The sequence below is a fragment of the Aotus nancymaae genome, unplaced genomic scaffold (genome assembly GCF_030222135.1).
Source record: "Aotus nancymaae isolate 86718 unplaced genomic scaffold, 86718_ANA_hifiasm-v0.15.2.pri h1tg000048l, whole genome shotgun sequence".
NCBI classification, from domain to species: Eukaryota; Metazoa; Chordata; class Mammalia; order Primates; family Aotidae; genus Aotus; species Aotus nancymaae.
Window position 1 is genome coordinate 15,090,210 of NW_026988462.1, and position 20,261 is coordinate 15,110,470.

General features: G+C 38.2%; 1 long non-coding RNA gene across 1 annotated transcript; it reads left to right on the forward strand.

The window, feature by feature from the left end:
• The first annotated feature begins 3,695 nt into the window (after window positions 1–3,695).
• LOC135268967 (uncharacterized) lies at window positions 3,696–19,387 on the forward strand. Its single transcript, XR_010337298.1, has 3 exons — window positions 3,696–3,758; window positions 3,836–3,900; window positions 18,334–19,387. It is a non-coding gene; the product is annotated as an uncharacterized LOC135268967 (long non-coding RNA).
• The last annotated feature ends 874 nt before the right edge of the window (window positions 19,388–20,261 follow it).

The window sequence follows — 20,261 nt, forward strand, 5'->3', positions numbered from 1 at the left end:
AAACAGAAGGCTCGATTTGTTATTGTTTTTTGTTATTCTAACAATATAAATTAGACAGTTTCATACCAATTGATGTGAATTTTGAATCTCAGACTTTAGGAGAAAGCTTGACATATTACTGAATTCTTACAGGTTAGGCTATAATCCCAAGAAAGCAACTACTTATCAACAATGTTCTCCAATTTCTGCTGTTGTGATTACTTCGGATAAATTGTGAAATTTACTAAGACACTATACGGTTTGCTAATATCCAGAGATAAAACAATAAAACAACACATTTTTCAGACAGAGAGTATTTTCTTACTGCTCTGTCCAAGGGAGAGAATACAGTCATGGGTTTTTAGTTTCTCTTTCTGGTTGAGCCAGTAAAGTCCTTTCCTCAGCCCTCCTTTCCATTTATCACTAGAGATAGAAACTAAAAATCATGGGTCTTCAGGCTGTTAAAAGCCTAAAACAACACAAAACAGAATAACGACAAAATAAGGTGGGTTGGACAAACGTACTTGAGACTTGACTTATACTTTGTGAAAATCATATATATTTAATCCAAAATCAACTGATACATAGATGGTAAAGGCCAAAATAAAAGCCCCAATTTCCAAATTGCCAGACAAAGCAAGACCCAGCCAATATATTCTCTTTCTGCTGGTCTGCCTTCACTTCAAAGTTCAGGTGGTAATGCACACACACAGATTTACCAACTATAGGAATATCAGTCATGCTTGCAACATAACTTCCATATTATTTTAAAGGACCAAGTCCTCTTTGAAAAGGATGGCCAGCGTTCACATAGCTGCCACTGAGATGCAAGAGATAGTACTTTGGTCTAGAATGATTTGGAAAAATAGTTTGTACAAACTTTTTATTGCAGTCTAACCAAAGAAAAGTTATACAATGAAAACAAGATCCTATAAGAGTCTACTTAATCTCCCCTTCCATGAACGGTCCCTTCGTGGAAGCTGTTTTTCTTGGATTGCCCCTCTGAAGTCCCCTTCCACACTCTCTTGTGGACGCCTGTCTTCCCCTCCTAAAGTCTATCTCTCTCTATTCCCTTCTACTCTGTGGAAGCTGCTTTCCTCTCCTGGATTCCATCTTTCTGGATTCTCTCACTCAGTGTCAGAATTAGCTGTTTGTTTCTCTCTCCTTCTTTTTCTCTCTAAATAAATCACTTTCTACAAACAAACAAACAAAAAAAAAAAAGAGTCTACTTAATCAACTCAATTAACCAGGTCAACTCATGCTTCATTAGTGCTTAAGAAGGAAATGAAAATCACCTTGACAATACTAAAATCTTAATCCGGTCTAAATTTATTTTTAAAAGATAAAATATTTTTTGAACAAGATGTTTTCTTTATACGGAGATTGGACACCCATAAATACAAAACAAAACAAAAACAAAAATATTTTGATGTGAACTTTAAAGGCTTGGAAACTAACAATGTGCACAGAAGTTTGTTGTTTTTTTTCCCTGCTTTTCTTCTAATTTGATGTCTAGCCATCTGCCCCCCTGCAAAAAAAAGCCACTGAATTTCTACAAAGTACGCTAATTTAATATGGTAAAGAAATAAGTATAAAGAAGACAAGAAGACTGGTTTTTATGTTTTTAGTGTATTCAGACACATAATTAGACATTTTACTCAACATTTAAAACTAATATCTGTAACATTTCATTTTTATAACTGTGTAAAGTAGCTCAAAGTTATTAAATTTGCTGACTCCTATTAATCAACTCAAATTTTATCAGTAAATTTATAATTTCCCTGAAGCCTGTCTTTATATAGGATTATTGGCTAGCTTTATAGATGAATAAACTAATATAAAAAGTCTAGAAATCGATCTAACATTGTCATTTAATTCTTTGTTTTTTTAGAATCATGGTCTTGCTCTGTCACCCAGGCCGGAATGCAGTGTTATAATCATAGCTCACTGCAGCTTTGACATCCTGGGCCCAAGAGATCCTCTTGCCTCAGCCTCCTGAGGAGCTGCAACCCAGGTCCAGGCTACCACAACCAGCTACAAGAATAGGCATTTTTGACCAATGATGCTGAAGCAATGAATGTCAGTGAGCAAAAAAGAGAGCCTCTATCCAAACTTTGTATGGCATACAAATATTAACTCAAAATAGTGAACTAAACTCTAATAATTAAAACTATAAGTAACTAAATAGAACACTGGAAAAGGTGTGACTTAGGTTGGACTAAAATTTTAGATGTGACAGCAAGAGCATGCTCTATAAATGATAAATTGTACTTCATCTTATTTTACTAGAAACTTCTACTCCACAAAATATGTTGTGAAAAGAATTAAAAGAGAAGCTAGAGGCTTGGAAAATATTTGCAAACTATGTATTAGTAAAGGATTCATATCAAGAATATCTAAAAACTTTCAAAACTCAATAATAGGATACTGAACAACTCAATAGTGAAACAAATAAGCATAGGAAAATATGTTCAACATACTCTGGCACTACAGAAATGCAAATTAAAGGTGCAAAGAGATTTTACTGTACACCTGTTAACAATGTCTAAAATAAGAGATTGAGCATACAAAATATTATAGAGGAGGTACAACAACTGTAACACTCCTGCTGATAGAGATGTAAACTGTTATGACAGGTTTGGGTAATAGTTTGGCAGTTTCTAAAAAGAAATGAATATATACTTTGCATATAACCCAGTAATATCATTCCTTGGTATTTAGCCAAGTGAAATGATAATCCATTACATAAAAACCTGTAAATGAAGATTAATAATGGCTTATTTGTAATCTCCCCAAACTGGAAACTATTCAAATGTCCCTTACCTGGATCATGGATAAACAAACTGGGAAAGATCCATAAAATGAAATAATATTCAGCAATAAAAAGTAAAAACTCTTGATAATACCTACCAATATGAATGAAGTTCACATACTTTATGCTGCATGAAGAAAGTCAAGCTCAAACAGCTACATATTGTGTGATTCTAGATATAGGACCTTCTTGCAAAGATAACTCTATAGGGACAGAAATCAGATTAGTAGTTATAACTGCCATGAGGGAAGAGGTGATGGCAGAGGAGCAAGGGAGCATTTTCAAGGATAATATAATTCTTTTATGTTTTCATCATGATGGTGGTTACATGAGTATATATGCGTTTGCCAAAATTCTTAAAATGCTAAAAAGTGTGAATATACCTGATGCAGTTTGGCTGTGCCACTACCCAAATCTCATTTTGAATTGTCATCCTTACAATCTCTACTCTGGTGCTTGCTGTATCCCATGCTGCACAAAGTTTCAAAGACCTAAGAGGGAACGGTGGGGGATTAAGAAAGACGTAATCACAAACATAGAGAAAGCTGGGCCAGGGGGTCCAGGAGGTGAAGGATGTCAGTCTCTCCAGCCCCAACCTGTCTAAGTGTCCTTTATTTTATATGTTCACAAAGCAAATAACGGTGGGAGGGTGCAGTTACTTAGAACAGCCTGTGGTTATTATTTTCATACTTCAGTTAACATACTTCAGCTAACAACTATTTTGCAGCAAGGTCAGTGAAAGCTGGTTATCTTTTTCTAGGCCTGTCTGTTTTACTCCGAGACATACACATCCACCTATTATGGTTTCACTTCTCTGAAGTTCAACCAAAGTTCACAGCAGCCTTGCTGCTGATGCCCCCAGAGAGGGTGGGCTACTCTGGCTCTCTACATTCACGTGTTGTGGGAGGAACCAAGAGGGAGGTTATTGAATCATGGGGGCATTTACTTCGATACTGTTCTTGTGATAGTGAGTAAGTTCTTACGAAATCTAATGGTTTTATGAGGGGCTTCCCCTTCGCTCAGCACTGATTCTCTCTCCTGCAGCCCTGTGAAGAGGTGCCTTCCACCAAGATTGTAATTTCCTGAGGTCTTCCCAGCCATGTGGAACGGTGAGTCCATTAAACCTCTTTTCTTTATAAGTTACCCAATCTTGGGTATTTATTCATAGCAGCATGAACAAATACCTAATGTGAATTAAAATCCTAATAATAGATGTTTTCACTATAAAAATAAACTCCTACTCTTAAACTAGCTCAAAATCAACTGTAAAACTGAACTTCTAGGTACAGGAGAAACAGGAACTATTAAAAATACAGAGGGGCCCAATTGGTCCACTTCAACAACTTTAGCTTTCTGATGTATTCAGAGTGAAGGTGAAAGCAAGGAAAAAAGAGAAACTTATAATATTAAAAGTATGATATCTTTCAAATGTTTATGTTTAATAAAGTAATGCTTTTATCGGCACCAAAAAAAAAAAAAAGCAAATATGGTAAATCCCACAGCAACCAATTCTGTGCTTGTTAAAGAGAAAAGTCAACTCCATTATTATTTTTTTTTTTACATTTTAGGCATAATTTGCTAATGTATTGTTAGATTTTAATCCTTTTTATAGCTTAAGCAGAGTTAATATCCTTAAAGCAATAAAATTTCATGGCAGAAAAGTGAAATTTGATACTGTGTATCATTTCACTTATTTTTGCCATAGTGAAAATATTTTTTTCTCTAAAAATATTGGCAATTTTTGTATTCTCTCTTATGTGAGAAAACTAAATGTTGTCCCCTTACCATTTATCTTAAGTTCAGTCAAATTTTATAAACAGCATTGTATATGACAAAATAGGTTTCATCTTTTGTAAAAAAAAAAAATAGTTTTCTTTGATATTTTGAGTGATAAATGATGATCATAATAGCTCAATTTTTCCACAGTCAATATCTCAAAATCCAGTGTCCAAAACAGCAAGTCTCCTTGTTAGTATTTACTTGAAATATTTCTGAAATAGCTTTTTGGATAATGATTGAAACTGCTGACTTTTTTGGAATGTGGATAACAAAGCTTACATTAGGATATGAAATACTAGTTCTGCCATTGCCTTATTGTCACAAATTCTATAAATAAAATTGTTTTTCACATGATTTCTTGGCAGTATGTTTTTGTCAATTGTCCTTTTAGTGATGATTAGTTCAGTAAAAAACATCAGATGCATTCTACATCATAATTTATGGCTACACATAATTGAAACGCATTGAAGTAGTCTCCAAATAAAGAAGTTGATGGTAAAGCTATCAGTGCTACTGTATTGTGAAAATTCTATTCTCCCCTAGAGGTACAAATTTCCACAGAAATTTATTTTTCTTAGTATTCCACAACCCTTCTAGGGGTATTGCCTTTTTTAATGATGCACAAGCAAACATTTATCTGACATTTTTGGTGAGTATATTCTTTAGAGTGATGACTATATTGGGTTTTCTAAAGAATAATGACATTTTAACCAGCTGCCACTATCCAGTATTCTCTAATGCATATGCATTTTTAATGCATCAACAATTTCAAACAATGTATAGACACTTTAGAAATTCAAATAGGAATCACAACACAATTTCAGAATATATTAAGTATATTTTTAACTATTCAAATAATTATTTTTATACATTTCCTAATTTTCTTTGTTATACATTTAAAATGTTCTTTTTTATTTATTTATTTATTTATTTTAAAAAACTGCATCTATATAGGGCATGCTGTTCTTTTACGGCTGGGTTAACTTGCATTCAAAGGCTTCATTTTAATTGGATTTAGCTAACCCAAGATCATGTTTTACAGAGATCTAAGTCCCTAGAGTGCTTTTTTACTTTCCACTGGCACCATGCTGTTTCTTGGTATTCTTTAATTCTCTTTGCTTTATGAAACAAATATTAAAGAATTTCAGATAAGCCTTTTGAATGGAATCAAAATTTAAGCCAATTCCTTGATGTTAATAACTGCTTTACCTGAAACAGTAACACACTAAGAACATAAGAAGCCTCCAAATGTAAGTCAGTAATTTTTTTTTTTTTTTTTGAGTCTTGCTTTGTGACCCAGACTGGAGTGCAGTGGTGCCATCTGGCTCCACTGCAACCTCCACTTGCCAGATTCAAGCAATTCTCCTGCCTCAGCCTCCCAAGTAGCTGGGATTACAGGCACACACCACGATGCCCGGCTATTTTTTTTGTATTTTTGGTAGAGACAGGGTTTCACCATGCTGGCCAGGCTAGTCTTGAACTCCTGACCTTGTGATCCACCTGCCTCGGCCTCCCAAAGTATTACAGGTATGAGTCATTGCACCTGGTCCCAGCAACTTTTTTAGAGTTTACAATATCCTTTAATTTGCAATTTACCTCATTTTTATTGGTGGCTGCCAATCCAGGATATATTTCTATAGTTGCTTGACCCTGATTGTCCTGATTTGAAACCAAAATATTAGACAGATACATATATATATATACAGATGGATACAGATAATTTTTGCACACTGAAGCACAGCAGAATTCATTGGCACACCACAATAAACATTTGCTTCTTAATCTCTGCTGGTCAACTGAGATTCGGCTGATGCTGCATTTGGCTTGTCAGAGGTTGGTTCAAATCTGTGGGTTATAATCACATCTACTCCAAATGTGACTTATATCTTTGTATCAGTGGCTTAATAAGGCAAGATTTTCTCAAGGTAAATGGCACATAGGCAAGAGAACAAACCCAGCCATGTATGCAATAATCAAGCATTTTCTTATTTGCTATTCATTCCACTGGCTGAAGTAAACCGTATGGCTAGGAAGGAAGAGATCTTTTGGAAAAGTAAATACAAGTATGGTAAGTGTTACAAAAGATATGTAGATAGTAGTACAGAAATAGAAAACAACCTGTTAAATATAGACAACAAGGTACTATTCTGTGAATGAGGTCTGAGGGTTCAGCAAATATTAGTTGGTTAAGTGAAGTTCAAAAATAAAGGATAAATAGTTTTATAGAGATAGGATGAAGAAAGTAGATTACAAGTTGGGGTTGGGGAATAGTAAGAAGGCAAAGGGAAGAAAGGGCCTGGTATTAACACAATGAGGGTTTGAGGAAAGCAAAGGACAGACTGGAGATTCAGGCAATTAGTATACTATAGGCCATGTTCCAGGTTGTAGTCTTAGGATAGTTGAGTACATAGATTGTAAACAGAGAAGGGAGATAATCAGAATTGCAATTTTAAAGTAAACATTCTACCTACAAAGTAGAGGAAGAAAATCACTATCTGTTTAGGGAAAGTGTGGAGCAGTTTTAATAGGCTTTTAAAATAGTTGGGTCAAACTGTGTTTGGTGATTTTGACAGGGTGTTAATAGCAAAGATGAAAAATATTGATTTCAGTAATGGGTAATAAAACATGACTAAGAACACATAATAGTGTTTATAATATGCCAAACATTGGGCCAAGGGTTTCATTCACTGCTTTTTTAAAATTAATAAAATTCATATCAAGTAATGAATCTTCCATTCTCATTTGTTAGTTGACCACAATACATTTTTGAAGAGAGAAAATGACTTGGGTGAAATTCCTAATGTCAAATCCTATTATCTTTATCATAGTCTATATTGACTCAATTTTTAGAAGTAGGCTTATAAAAACATCTTCATAATTGAATACATTTACCTAAAATGGACTTTCTCCAAGCAGCTAGTACCTAATGAGGCTGTATATCCCACCACTGACCCTTTATTAACTTTAGCACCGAATTATTTATCCCATTTATTTCACTCATAACCCTGGGAGATGCTGCTTTAGTTTTTCCGAAGTAGATCTCCAATAATAGCTGCTTTCTTCTCATTGTTTGCTCCTGGAGAGGCCCTTTCATCAATATGTTAAACTCAGAAACATGGAAACCACTTAACTGTGTTATATATCTAAGGAGGACTAATAAGTCAAATAACTACAGCAGGAAGCTTCTGTGGAGGAATTACTAATAGAAGTACCTAAAAAAAAACCAAAATGAATTTTTTTAAAAAATAGGATTATAGAACTGAAAAGAATGTATATACTCAAAAGTGGAAACAAACAACTTCCACATTTAAAGGTAAAAATCAGATACTGACAAATTAATGAAGATAAAATAAACATTTTAAATTTTGCTTGGTTATCTGAATATTTAATATTTCTTTCAAGGCTTGACATATTTGTGGTAATTGGTCAGTATTATTTTTAACAAGTAACAGGAGTACTCAAATCAGTTGAGTACATAGTTGATAAAAATGCTGAAATTAGGAAAGATAGAAAACATGTTAAAATTATTTGCAAACAAGTAAAATACATAATTTTTACATTGAGAAGGAAATACATATTTAAAAAGTATTTAAACTATATAAATGTTTCAGTTCCATTATTTTCTTGCAAATTATTTGCATATACTAGAAAATTACCAGACTGGCACAGTTATTTTCTCAAATATGTTTAGTAACCCAAGAACTACTGCATATGATACCTTAGAGGTTATATTTTTAAACACTCTATTCTCAACAATAGTGCATGATAACTTTAGTTATTACTAAGTTAGTAATATTGAAATATTAAGATTTATAAAAGCAGGTGCCATATAAAAGACGTGATTCCTTACCGATTTTCCAAAATTAAATATCTTCTACTTATCCTAGAATTTCTGAAGTAGACAGACATTTATAGATTTCTTTTCAGGCTATTGTATGTCTTTTGCATGTGTTATAAGTTTGTCTTAGAGTTTTGGGCTGAATGTTTGTGTTCCCTCTAAACTTAAGGTTGAACCCCTTACCCCTAATGGGATGGTATTAGTAGGTGGTGTCCTTGGGAAGTTATTAGGCTTAGATTAGAATTTGAGGGTGGAACTATCCTGATGGGCTTAGTGCCCTTAGAAGAAACGAAGAACAGATTTCTTCCCTCTCCTATCATTTCCATCTCTTCTTCTCCCCAATCTTCTCTCTCCCTCCCTCCCTCTCTCTCTTCTCCTGTTTGAATTCTTAAATAACTACCCTGGAATGAACATGGGATAACTCAGGCACATGGCTGCTGTGAAAGTGAGCTTCCCAAGTGACATGCTTTAAATTATTTTAAAACAACTTCATCAGATAAAAAGATATCTCATATACATTTTAAGGGAAATGGCTGTGCTTTAGTCAGGAGCAGGTGGAGGTGGTCTTCTAGCGCAGCATGACTCAGCAGTTTGGAGAGCAGGCACACAACCGCACACATTATGTAACCATGCCATGTGAGGCACATTAGGTGATCACCCCCGTGAGCTCATGCTTGTCTCAGAGCCACTATTTTCTATAAAAGGTGTACTTACTCTGCTAACTCTGTACATATACCTCGCTTGTGCCCAGAGAGAGAGTAAAGCTGTCAGGTCTCCATGTGCAAGCCTGGACCCAGAAAGTCTGAAGTCCTGCCTGCCTTCCTGCCTTCCTGCCTTAGTGTCTTTGGCTCCCTAGCTGCTGTTCTCACACTGTATGTAGGGCGCCACATAATGAAGTGACCACCGCTATGGTGGCTCTCAGGGAAGCAGAAGGCCATCGGTGGGACTGAGGGGTTCGTGCCATAAAAAAGGGGAAGGTGCTCTGCATGCAGGGAGCTCCTCCACAGGATAAAGGTGGCCCCAAAGAGTGACACACTCACAGATGTGGATAGATTTGATGTTGGCCAGGACTGACTGAGAGAAAATTGATAAGCAGCCCAATGAAGTACTCTTAACTTTGTGGTAACTCTTGTCTCCGGAGCAGCAGTTCCAGAAAATGCCCAAGGGGGAGAAGGACATTGCTATGTGACCTGGTCCCAGCTGGGTGCTTCAGCTCAAAGACTACTTGCTGCAACCAGGTGGAAATGTAGAGCCTTTTGTGTTTGATTAGGGAACTGGCCGAGGCGCCCAGCTTTGTGGGGGACACTGAATGACTGGAGGCCACATGTTGAATTAGCAAGCCACTGGTCCCCATCAATGTATAGCAGGTGCTGGTGCTGATAAATACTGATGTAGATTGCAGCCTTGTTTATGGAAACCCAGATACATTTCTGGGCAAACTTGCTTACACTGACAAGTTATAGAGGACGGTCAGTGAAAGTGAAATCTCTATATCTGCACTTTGGCATTGGCTGTTAGGCTTCCCATTTATATACTGTGTCTGTCTCTTCCATACTGAAATACATTCTAGAGGTAGACATTTTACATGGTCTGGTGTTACAAACCACAGCTGGGGAATTCAGTCTTTGAGTGCATTTGGTGAAGCCAGTGCTGTGTGGACATACACATCACCAGCCTCGGGTCCTGCCACAACCCCGATGGATTACTTTCACCCACTGATACCATTTACCATATGGGCATATGGAGATAACAGACAATTAAAAAGCTGAAGGAGGTGCAGAAGGTGCAGATAGTGAGTAGCACCCACAGCCCCTATAATTCTTGAGTGTGGCCAGTTAGAAAGCCTGATAGACCTTGGTGGATAATAGGTGGACTATCGGAAATTGAACAAAGTAACGTTCCCTTTGTATGTAGCTGTACCATCAATCCCGGATTTGATGGAACATTTGACAATGGAAATGTAGTGGAGTTGGCCAATGCATTTTTCTCCATAGACATCACTCCAGACAGTCAGGAACAGTTCACCGTCATGTGGGATGGGCGATGACAGACTTTTACAGTGTTGCTGCAGGGCTGTGTGCATAGCCACACTGTATGTCATGGTCTAGTCACCATAAATTTAGCCACCTGGCAATATTCAGAATAGGTCCACCTATTTCAGTATATTGATGATGTTATATTAACCCCGGATTCTCTTGCAGATTTAGAAGTGGTGGCACCTCTCTTGCAGCAACGTTTGGCAGTATGTGGTTGGGCTGTCAATGAATCCAAGGTCCAAAGGCCTGGATTATCTGCCAAATTACTGGGAATTATCTGGTAAGACAAAGGCCATCCCAGGAGCTAGCACTGATAAGATTCAGGCTTATCCCTAGCCCACCACAGTGAAGCAGTTGCAAATTTTGTGGGCCTCCTGGGATATTGGTGAGCATTTGTGCCCCATTTAGCTCAAATGACAAAACCACTGCATCGTTTAACAAAGAAAGGAGCTACTTGGGATTGGGATGACGTGGCTGAGACCAATGCCAACCAGGCTATTCAGCAGGCACAAGTCCTATGGGTAGTTGCCCAGGGGCACCCATTTGAGCTGGATGTGCATGTGACCACAGATGGTTTCAGTTGGGGCCTGTGGCAGCACACAGAGTGCTTGTGAACACCAGTAGGCTTTAGTTCCCAACTATGGAAGAGAGCTGAGCTCCAGTATTCCCTGATAGAGAAACAGCTAGCTGCTGTATATACCACCCTTCAGGCTTGTGAGAGTGTGACAGGACAGGCTGCAGTCGTCATGTAGATGACTTACCTCCCATAGCGGGATGGGAGCTTTCATGAGTAATGACTCCCTGGACTGGGACAGTGCAGACATCCACTTCGGCAAAGTGGAACACCTACTTGGAGCAGCGGAGTATGCTGAGTAAAAGCCCCTTAGCAGCAGAGTTGCAAGAGGTATTGGGACCGGTAGTCCTGATGCAAGATAAGGCCATGTTGCCTGAGACGCCCGTTGCACCCTAAGCCTTCACCATTTAAGGAAGGGTGTCTCCCTATTCCTGATGGGACATGATACACAGATGGGTCTAGCTGAGGAGCTACTGCCGACTGGACCACTGTTCCAGTGCAACCTAGTACTGACACCATATGGTTTGAAACCAGATGTGGGCAGAGTAGCCAATGGGCAGAACTCAGAGCAGTGTCATGGCAATCAAAAAGAAGGTGACACCTATGATAATCTGCATCTATAGCTGGGCAGTCGATTGAGGCTTAACTTTGTGGTTAACTACTTGGAAAATACAGAAATGGCTAGTTGGCCACTGACTCATTTGGGGAATAGCAATGTGGTAAGACCTCTGGGAAATGGGTCAAGAAAGATGTAACTATTTATCATGCATCAGGCCATATGCCTTTGGCCACCCCCAGCAATAATGAGGCAGATGCCTTGGCCAAGGTCCAATGGCTAGAGTGAGAACCTACATGCGATTTGGCCTTGTGGAAGCTGGGACATGTGGGGGGTAAACTGATGCAACATGTCAATAATCACTAGGGTCTGTCCCTGCCCACACAAGATATCTGGGAGGCTTGCCAGAAATTCCCCACATGTGCTTAGGCATACCCTAAATGGAGACAGCTGCCCAATGTTACACAAGTAATGATAGGGCAAGTACCCTTGACCAGGGGTCAAGTAGACTAGATCAGGGCACTGCCAAAGTCGTAAGGATATATGTATGTGCTAACAGTTGTGGACATGGCCACAGCCCTGATGTTCACCTACCCATGCATGGTGGCCTACCAACGCACACCATCCAGGCCCTGCCACACTTATGTACCCTGTATGGTCGCCCTTTGGCCATTGAGAGTGATAGGAAAACACATTTCACTGGACAGCAAGTACAACAATGGGCACAACAGATGGACATAAAGTGGGGATTCCATGTACCATACAACCCACAAGCTGTGGATATGATTGAACTATATAATGGGCTCTTGAAGAATGGGTTATGCTTGTATGTCACACTCCAGTCTTTGTGAAGCTGGAGTTCCAGGCTGGACCTGGTGCTCTAGGCCTTGAATGAAAGGTACAGGAAGGTGGCCAGGCCCCATGGAGGCTTTGTTACACTAGGCTGCCACCCCCATTGAGTTGCAGATACACACCAAGGATGACCTTCTCCAACCAGGTATGGGGACGGATGGTAACCTGTTGTTGCCTGTCAGGGGTGTTGCCCAACACCCCTGAAGGCAGGGGAACAGAATACCTGGCTGTGGCCATGGACCCTCCGAGCCTCTCGCTGTTGGTGGTTGGCCATTGCAGCTCCCTGTGGGGAGGGCCTACAGTATTGGCTTGCATGTCACTCCTTGGGTGTTCAATACATGGCCCCCATGGGTGACTGTTCATAGGGGAATGACCAGGGAAGAAACCCTCCTCCGGGAGACATATACACTGTCTGTGTGCCTATTATAAGCTCCCCCATGACTTTGGCATGGATACAGGACTCAAAGGAACCATGACGAGCTGAGAAGGTGTGGTGCCATCAACCAGGGCAAAAGCCTTTGGCAACTGCATTGTTATACGGGGATGAAAGGTTAGCCTGTATTTTGCCTGAGGGATGTGATTTACCTCTGTTAGTACCTATGCCTGCTCTGTTATTTTGACCATAGCTTAACATGCTCCCACTGCATTGCGGACTGGACCCACACCTGTGTGGAGGTGACCCATATTTCCAATGTTGGATCTGCATTACCCCCCTTCCAGCAGCAGCTGCAGACGGCTTGCCTTGGTACATACATTCAACATCTGCAGAGAGTTGGACATGGCTGGAGACTGTCTATGATTCCTCCAGTGCTTTTCCAGCTACCTGCCACTCTACCACTGACGACCCTCGTACTTCAGTTAGAACCTGACATATATATTTATTTATATATACTGCTCAAAGGAATTTGTTCTGAATGAAGTAGTTGTTTTAAAGGAAATAATCACTGAGAAAAATTGATCCCTTGCTTTATATCAAATTAAGTATATTCTAAACTATTTAGTGTTTGTTTTTTGTAGTATGGGAAAATGGGCCCCCAAACAATATTTTATCAATAATATTGATTATATACAAACACCATAAATAGAACAGTGTTGACAAAATAGCCTGAGACTCAGATCTTAGCAAATAATTATGCGTAGTTTGGGGGGAAAATTGGGGCTAAATTATAAGACTTCTACCCCAGAGATTCAAAGGCATATAGTTTCTATTATTCTTTCATAAAATATAAGATATATGTGTATTTTAGATATTTTTTTCTCTTCATGGAAGCGAAAATTACTCAACTATGCAGGTTTATGCAGGTATAACTTACCCTAGAAAAGCCTTGCTTCTTCGAACTGAAACTCACGTTAGTTTTTTTTCTTTTAATAAGTAATCAGTCTATTTTTCAGCCTTAGCTGGAGCTAGTTAACTAGAAATTCAGAGAAATTTAATAGAAACACATGATTTCTGATGCAATTTTACCTTGGTCTACTGGTTTGTAAAACAGTAGAAGACTGAAGGACTGCAGAGTGCAGAATAACAGGAAAACTCGTCCAAGACCCACCCGACTGTAGTCTTCCTTAGACTTCCTCTCTTTTTGTTGCTACCCTGTAGTGTAATCAGCTTGAATCTGGAAGCCAGCTGTCTTGGGCATTGCTGGAGAGTTGATACCTCATCCCTGTGGCCTTATATTTTCCTCTTTCCATCTTTACTGCTTCCTTTGGGGGCTTGAAGATGTTTTGCATTAGAAGAAATGGAACCTAAGAGTTGATTTGACATGTTAGTTTTAGAGTCTGTGTTCCAACTATGTCACATTAGGATCTAAGAGTTCAGGGGTCTAAGCAAAAGATTATAACTCAGTATTAGCTTCTTTTAAGCCTAATTGAAAATTAGAATCACCCAGGGAGATTCTGTGCCCTGGCCCTACTTCTAAATGTTCTGAATTAACTGGTTTCAGGTAAGGCCAGACAGGCTTCATTTCTAAAAGCCTCCAGATGATTTTAATATACTACCCAGGTTAAAAATGTCCCAGTTCTTTTAACAAGACCTTTAGAGCTCTATCAACAAAATACGGTGTGCTCTATATAGTAAGGTATCCTTGTAGTTACTTTATGTGCTCCTAGAAATTGTAAGAAATTAATGACAAAACTGTAAGATTTTTACTGATTATAAACTGTAATTGTCCTGCCAAAAACATTTTCACAGAATGTTAAGTATATGTAATATTAGCCTTACTAAGTCTATTGTCCATCCAGAAGTAGGAATGTACTTTATATTTGGTTCTAGAACTACCCAAGCAGAACCTATCCACCCATATACAATGTTTAATTTTTCTCTTTGTGTGTATTTTCAGTCAAGATGAATAGAGAGTTTAGTTGTTGCATTATTTTTCTACTTAATATTATTTTACATGGTCCAATATACTTTTGAAATTTTTGAAATGATGTTAAGCATTTTTCTATTGGATAATTTGCTTCTATAAAATTATTTTTGTTATGACAGTGATTAAGTAATTTTAAAAATTGGCTGCATCAGTAATTTTTTTCCTTTTCATATAATCAAAATATATAAATACCTTACAGAATCATAACATATATTTCAAAATGTCTTCTTTAAAAAATGAGTGTCACTATAGTATGCAAATTAGAAGATAGATGGAAAATGATACTTCATTATTCAATTGATTGGCCTTTATTAATATATGCTTGTTTACTAGCATGTTTATATTTTTATTTGTACAGTTACTGGTCATTTGCAATAGTTTAATCATGTATTGTCTGCTTCTATATCTCACTAAGTAACTTTTGAAATTTTAGTGTCTCTTAATAAACTTGAAAAGTCTCTATTTCCATTATTTTTTAATTTTTAACTAAATGTATTACCAAAATTCTTCTCATATAGTCTCAATGTATTTTAAATGTCTACATTTTTGTGTTGTATAAGCATTATGCTTTATATGTCAATTATATTTGCCCTTTCCTATGTTATTATAGTATTTAGAAAAGCCTTTAAAATACTACAATCAGATGCAGTGCAAATTTTATTTGTATGCAGATGTTTTTTATGAATTGTTTTTCTCAATACACGTGAAAACTATTTTGTTGTATAGTTTAAAAAGAAACTGTAGATTGATACCAAAACGATTTACTAAATGACCCCTTTCCCTCTTCATGTTGAGAGACTGCAAATGATTTTTTTCTTCTATAAAATCGCATGGTCTCTGGTGTTCTATTGCAACATATTTTTGGATAAACAGATAGTCCCAGATGTAAGATGCTTTGACTTATGATGATTATTTTTCCAAAATATTAAGATTTTCTTAGAATTCTTAGAAAGCTCAATGCAGGCATCCATTAGAGATTGATGCGGTCATCAGTTCTTTTTTTTTTCTTTTTTGAGACGGAGTTTCGCTGTTGTTACCCAGGCTGGAGTGCAATGGTGTGATGTCCACTCACGGCAACCTCTGCCTCCTGGGTTCAAGCAATTCTCCTGCCTCAGCCTCCTGAGTAGCTGGGACTACAGGCACATGCCACCATGCCCAGCTAATTTTTGTATTTTTAGTAGAGACGGGGTTTCACCATGTTGACCAGGATGGTCTCAATCTCTTGACCTCGTGATCCACCTGCCTCGGCCTCCCAAAGTACTGGGGTTATAGGCGTAAGCCACTGTGCCCGGCCGGTCACCAGTTCTTAATTGCCTTTGTTACCTTCTATGCCAGCCAGAAAAATAGAACAGATCAATTTATCTAGCCCTATTAGGGTTGAGGGAAACATTTGGAAGTGTGTGTAGCATAAGATGAAAGTCTTTTTAAATCCTTAACAATAGATCTGTATGTTATATTACTCCTAGAGAATGGAGTTTTCCATATTTGTAAGTATTACACAAAAGAAAAGCTGCTATCGTCTGTCACATATATAACCATAGCACCAGTGGTATTAAGTAAATATCTATGGGTGTATGTTTGAATGAGTGATCACATGTGTTTGATGTCTCCATTAAATTCAAGGAAAGGATAACATTAAAAGCAAATGTGAAAGAGCAAAATGCCAGCAAGGTGTTATATTTCGATATTTCTTTTTTTGTATAGGTCTACTCTATGAGACAGTGAGAATATAATCCCTATATTTCCCAAGCAATAAATTTGTCTTTTAATCATAGAATAATACAACTATTTTTTTAAATGTTAATGAGCAAATATGAGATTATGTGAGTAGGTAGGTAATCTATAAACATAAAAATTATATACATGGGAGAGGATATAATTTTCCCAAATTACACGTTTTTTAAATAACAGACAAAATGAAAGTGGAGAAGGAAAGTCAATAATCCAATTTAAAGCTGTTGTGCTAGAGATGGAAAATCAAGCGTGAAAATCCACACTATAGAAATTAATCACCAAGATACAACACCAGGTTTAAACAGTAGTGCATTTTGTTGGGTGTAATATGCTGAAGTCTCAAAAACATCTGTCAATAATCATGGCTATAATCTCTGAAAACCCTGTCATTACTGATGAAATGTTAAAGTTACACCAGGCTCATGGCTCATAGCTCATGGCCAGGCACAGTGGCTGATGCCTATAATTCCAGCATTTTGGCAGGCCGAGGTGGGCAGATGACTTGAGTCCAGAAGTTCAAAACCAGTCTGGCCAACATGACAAAACTGCGTCTCTAATAAAAATACAAAAATAAGAAAATTAGTGGGGCATGGTGGTGCATGCCTATAATCCCAGCTACTCAGGAGGCTGAGTAGGTTGAACCTGGGAGGTGGAGGTTGTAGTAAGCTTAGATTGTGCCTGGGTGACAGAGCAAGACTCCGTCTTGAAAAAAAAAAAGAGTTAAATAACTTTGGATTGAGACATACTCTTCATGAAGAGCCTGTTCTGTAAGTATACAGACATCTAGAAATACTTTAGAATATGAATTATAAACAACCCAATAGCAGTGTTTTTGGTCAGGTGGCTAGAGTTACAAAACTGTAATGTCCATTTACTGTCCTTTTTGGAGCTGACCTGAACTAGATTAATTGAATTTTCAGTTTTAATTGAAATTTAGTTTTATTTTACAAAGACCCAAATGTCTGGGCCAAATAATGCCATATTCCTGGATAACATGTGTTTTAAAGACTTGCTTTAAGCCTGGAGGAAAAACGTAAGATAAGCAACAGCACTTTAAAGATTTAGCAGTAGAAATATTGGAAAGAGGGATACTTCCATAGGATTGCAATGTGAGACCAATCACTGATCAAAAAGAAATGTTCTTAGATAAACCCTCATTTTAAGATTTTCCCTGCTTTAAAACCATAAATTATTCAGTTATGTAGCCATACAGTTTACACCTATTAATCAAACATTTAGTCAACATAAATATGTTTATGAAGCATCAACTGAATGATACACAGGAATTTATTCCAAAATCCAGTGTTTTCCAAGCAACCATTTATGGGACAAAGCCATTCCAAAAAAGAAGTATCCATTGACTCAGGGTAAAATGAGAAAAGGAACATACAATGCTTTGATTATTTTTGTAAGTAGATATGTTCAAACTATTAACAAGGGTTTGACATTATTTTCTCAGTCAAAAAAGAAAAATATTGACTCTCTAAACATAGTATTAATTTAATAAAACACATAAATTGGAATAACACTTAAATAAATTACATGTGAAAGGAAAATACCTATCCTGTTGAAATCATTTGGCTGCTCTGTACCCCCCAACTAAATCTCTGGTTGAATCGTAATCCTCAATATTGGGGAGAGACCTGGTGGGAGGTGTTTGGATCATGGGACCAATTTCCCCTTGTTGTCCTCATGATAGTGAGTAAGTTTTCATGAGCTTTAGTTGTTTGGAAATGTGCAGCAGTCTCTCTCTCTCTCTCTCTCTCTCTCTCTCTCTCTCTCCTCTCTCCCCTCCACCATTGTGAAGATTTTCTACCGTGATCGTAAATTTCCGGAGGCCTCCACTGCCATGCATCCTGTACAGCCTGCAGAACTGTGAGTCAAATTAAACTTATTTTCTTTATAAATTACCCAGTCTAAGGTAGTTTATAAATTAAAACCTATTTTCTTTATAAATTAAACCTATTTTCTAATATTTCAAATTAAACCTATTTTCTTTATAAATTACCCAGTCTAAGGATTAATACAGAAAATTGCTACCAGAGAAGTAGGGCATTACTTTAAAGACACATGAAAATGTGGAAGCACCTTTGGAACTAAGTAATGGGCAGAAGTTGGAACAGTTGACTCAAAAAAAAAAAACAGGATGATGAGGGAAAGTTTGGAACTTTCTAGAAATTTGTTGAATGGTTTGGACCAAAATGTTAGTAGTGATATGGACAAAGATGGCCAGGCTGATGAGGTCCCTGATGGAGATTAGGAACTTATTGAGAACTGGAGGAAACACCGCTCTTGCTATGCTTTAGCAAAGAGACTAATGACATTGTGTCACTGCTCTAAATATCTGTGGAAATTTTGAACTTGAAAGAGATGATTTAGGGTATCTGTTGGAAGAAACGTCTAAACAGCCAAGTGTTCAAGAAGTAAGCTGGCTGCTTCTAACAGCATGTTCTTACATGCATTCACAAAAAGAAGGTCTGAAGTTGGAACTTATATTTAAAAGGGAAGGAGAGTCTAAAAGTTTGGAAACTTGCGGCCTGACCATGTGGTAGAAAAGAAAAATCAAATATCTGGGGAGAAATTCAAGCCAGCTGCAGAAATGTACATGAATAGAGAGGAACCAAATGTTAATTGCCAAGACAATGGGGAAAATGTCTCCAGAGCATTTCAGAGACCTTTCCAGCAGCCCCACCCATACAGGCCTGGAGGCCTACAAGGAAAAATGGATCCATGCACTAGGCCCAGGGCCCCACTGCTCTGTGCAGCCTTGAGACACAATGCCCTGCTTCCCAGCCACCCCAGCTCCAGAAATGGTGAAAAGGGACCAAGGTACAGGTTAGGCCATTGCTTCAGAGGGTGCAAGTCCCAAGCCTTAGTGGCTTCCATGTGCTGTTGGGCCTGAGGGTGCACAGAAGGCAAGAGGTGAGGTTTGGGAACCTCTGCCTAGATTTCAGAGGTTGTAGGGAAACAACTGGATATCCAGGGAGAAGTCTGCTGCAGGAGCAGAGCCCTCATGGAGAACCTCTATTAGGGCAGTGTGAAGGGAAAATATGGATTGAAGATCCCACACAGAGTTCCCACTGGGGCACTGTCTATCATAGCTGTGAGAAGATAGCCACTATCCTTCAGATCGCAGAATGGTAGATCCACTAACAGCTTGCACTGTGTGCCAGGACAGGCTGCAGGCACTTAATGCCAGCCATGTGAAAGCAGCCTCAGGTGCTATACCCTGCAGAGCCACGGGGAAGCAGCTGCCCAAGGCCTTGGGAGCCCACCTCTTTCATCATTGTGGACCTGATATAAGACATCAAGTCAAAGGATATTATTTTGGAGCTTTAAGATGTAATGACTGCCCTGCTGGGTTTTGCAGTTATATAGGGCCTGTGGCCCTTTGTTTTGGCTGATTTCTCCCTTTTGGAATGGGAGCATTTACCCAATGGCTTTATGCTCATTGTATTTTGGAAGTAACTAACTTGTTTTTTATTTTATAGGCTCATGGGTGGAAGGGACTTGCCTTCTCTCAAATGAGACTTTGGACTTGGGACTTTTGAGTTAATGCTGAAATGAACTAAGACTTGGCAGACTGTTGTGAAGGCATGATTATGTTTTAAAATGTGAGAAGTACGTGAGATTTGGGAGGGGCCAAGGCAGAATGATCTGGTTTGGCTCTGCATCCCCAGCCAAATCTCTTGTTAAATTATAATCCTCAATGTTTTGGGAGGCACCCTGTGGGAG